This window comes from Trematomus bernacchii, unplaced genomic scaffold (assembly GCF_902827165.1).
Source record: "Trematomus bernacchii unplaced genomic scaffold, fTreBer1.1, whole genome shotgun sequence".
Lineage (NCBI taxonomy): Eukaryota > Metazoa > Chordata > Actinopteri > Perciformes > Nototheniidae > Trematomus > Trematomus bernacchii.
In genome coordinates, this window is record NW_022987739.1 from 25,725,571 (window position 1) to 25,729,250 (window position 3,680).

Consider the following 3,680-nt stretch of genomic DNA (forward strand, 5'->3'; position numbering starts at 1 on the left):
TAAAAAGGGAAAAGTTATCTGAATGTTGATGTCCATCCCAGTAAACTGCATTTTTAATATGTGGACAGGAATTCATCTCTAGCATGATCAAGGGAGACACTTGGATTGGTTTGAGTGACAGAGAAGAGGAGGGGACCTGGAAATGGGTGGATGAATCTCCACTGACTCTGAATCTGACGTAAGGCTTTACTTTGGTTTTAAATACAGACGCTGGTTTATGTTGTGACCTTTCTAAATGTTTCACATGTTTCTGTAATGGGAGTTAACACAACACACAGGATGCATTTAAACGTAGGGTGTCTACCCCTTTCACCAGAAGATTCATTTGGGTTTTAAGAAAAGAACATGGCTGTATTACTTATAGTTATTTGTATTTGATGTCCAATCTTTTAGTTCATCTTGTTTTCCTGTAATACCTGTCAGGATTTGGGTCAAAGGAGAGCCTAATGATGGAGGAAGGGGGGTCTGAAGAGGACTGTGCAGTCATCAAACCTGACACCAAAAGGTGGAACGACCAGCCCTGTAAGGGCGAGACATATTGTATCTGTGAGAAATAAGCTTAACATTGGTGTCTGTTTGGATACCAAACATGCAATCATGCTTTTACAATTTATTTAAATTGAGTTATTTAAAACTATTCAAAATGCCTCATTTCATGAATAAGAATTACGTTTCATGACTCGATAAATCACAATTTTTTTTTTCTGATTAATATCAGCAATAAATAAATAGTAATTTAATTTGTTTTTGCCAACTTTTATTTGCCTCAATTAAATTAGTATTTGTATTAATCCTTTTACATATCAACATAAAAACAGCTTATTAAAAACATCTGCTGATAAGCCCACAGTTCCTGAAAGTTATAATATTGAAGGTGCCTTAATGAGCAGAATATGATACAAAATAAGAAGAATAAAAACTGTCAAACATTATTGAATAATTCAGAAATATACAACAATACTGTAGTCTCAGCATTGGTCTAACTTGTTCAAATGTGTAAAATAGCCTGTGTGTTATACAGTATGTTTCCTAACAATGACCTCTTGTGGCCATGTGAGTACAAATCTATTGCAGGTATTTAACATTCATAGGTACCAGCCACTTTGTACATACTGTAAGAACTAGTGCTGTCAATTAATACAAAAATGTATGTATGTTTATCACAATAATAATCTGGGACTTTAACTGCAGGATTTGCTCATGTTTCATTTAAAAAAGTAAACTGCCTTTTATTTTAAGTTAATTACAGAACTTTAGTAAATGGGCAAATTAGATATAGTTAGATCAGGAAATGGCAACTTTCTTTGAGCATGCATACAAAGATAAAAACTGTAAAAAGATATTGTGGGTGTATTACATGTTCTCTGACAAGATAAAGCTCTTCCACTTCAACAAACTGCTGTTATCAGATAAAAAGCAGCTTTACCACTTCACCTTTTTTTCTCAAAGTGAACAACTCCTCCCTGAAAGTTGTCTTTGAAATGATGTGCACTTTTTATATTTATGATCAGCGGCAGACAGAGTACTTCAGAGGAAAGACATTTGTGTTTATCAGCATTTAAAATCAAGATCCCTGCTTTCACAACAATGTCATGCTATTATCTTTGTATTAACCAGTAAAACAGATCTATACAGGATCAATACATTTAGAATATTATTCATCTGTATGGTTTTGTAAGATGATATGTCTCTATTTAACACAATGGACTTGATTATCTCACTTGTTTCAGTCTTAAATCTGTATTGTCAATTTGCTTTGTATGTTTTAAATGTGGGCATTTCAATAAAGCTTATTTGAATTTGTCTTGACTCTCAGCGTGAGAAAAAAACAAACATGTCTTTATATCTTTGAGATAGATATATAGATAATTATCTGGTACAGTTGCTAGGATTACCTTTAGCACTTAAGAGGTGTGACGTATTGATGGTGTTTTGTTTTATCCATACGCTATTGCCATTTTCCCAGACATCAGACATCTTTCAAACTATCTAGATGAAAATATTTGATAGGGCTGTTTTTTAAGACCTTGCAGCTCTGGGTCTTAGCAGACCCTAGGATCCATGCTCAGTTCCATGCATGGAAAACGTTGGACAGCTACCTTAGGTGCTTGGTAACACAAATGGAAGTCACACTCTTTTTTCTCTTTTTCTGTTGTCACATGTGTTATCATTATTTTCAGTTTTCCCGTACAGGGTTAAGTATGGATACACTGTTGGAAAATACAAGAAAGGTGATACAAATTATGTACACAGGTTTAGAAGCTCTAAAAGGTGCATTTTTGAGAAGTGATTGGAGAACTATGTGTAAAGGAGAGTTGTTACAACACAGAAACCACCAGAATTTAAACTATGAACATTAATATAATTTCACTAATAGTTAATGGCCTAAGCAACCCAGTTAAAAAAGTGCTTACACAACTGAAACATCAAGGTGGAGATATTGGTGCAGAATCTGTCAAAAGTACTGTGTGTGTGTGTGTGTGTGTGTGTGTGTGTTGCTTCAAGCTTGTTATTCATTGACTTTAAGCCTTTGACCCTGCCTTCTAGATTAGCTTTTTCAGTCTCTGGAATCCACAGTTCCCAAGATGCTAGGCTTTTACTAGCTTCCTTGACCAGCTTCTCCATGAAAACCAACTGCATCTCATAACCATCACGATTGAGTGCAGATACAGGCGTTTTAGCAGCATTATCACAAGCCGTTTCTGCTTCCTGGATTGAGTTTTCCAGCTCCTTTTGCCCATAACGAGACCACAGGTTTGTTTGAACAATTATTTTCACATCATTCATTCTAATTTCACATTCATCGATAGTTGTTCCCATGTCAGCCTCTTGTTGCTCGCTAAGCGCCTCTTCCACATCTTCAGCAGTGCTGGCTTCTATGTTTGCGAGTAGGCCACTCCGAAAGTCATCATTTGCTTCACTGACATTTCTTCCCATCAAAGTGAGCTTTTTGAATTCCTCCCGAAGCTCAGTTTCAGTCATGCCTCGTGCTCCTCTGCTAAGAAAGTTAGCTACTTTTGTGAATGCACCTTTAGCCATTGTCCTCTCCTGCTTGAGCTGCTTGACACTTTTCCCATAGGCTTCCTCTGCCATTTTGTTGAGGTGTGTGGTTACTCCAGACAGTTTGGTTCCTTCTGAATTTTACAGGTTCTTGATCCTTTAGTCCTTATTGCTTGGCAATGGTTTTCAACTGTCAAGTTATGATCTGGTCTTAATCATTGACTCCTGCCCAAACTTGAAAACGGCCCGATTCCCTCCAAAAGGACATGGGACAACTCAGATTTGCATCATTCTCCTCTTTATTTCGAGTTATTGCAGAATTATTTCTGCTTCATTTAGCCTCTTGATAGCCTTCTGATGCTTCATTCAGGTTGAAAACCAGCAGCGTCTTTGGTTGAATCCTTGAGTCTTTCTCCTCTCCCACAGTGAATTGTTTGCTTCTCTGCTGAGAGTGTGCCTTCCCAGGTGTTCTTCTTCTTCTCTTCGGTTTTTGGCGGATTGCAAACAACTTAAAAGGTGCATACCGCCACCTACTGTACATGAGTATGAATCATCATATCATACCAACTCTTTAACCTATGATCTAATCAAAATAAATAAATAAATCAACAAAAAACAAAAAACAAAACATGAAATAAATAAAACAAAAATAAAAATCTATGTTCTTTCTTGACCTAATG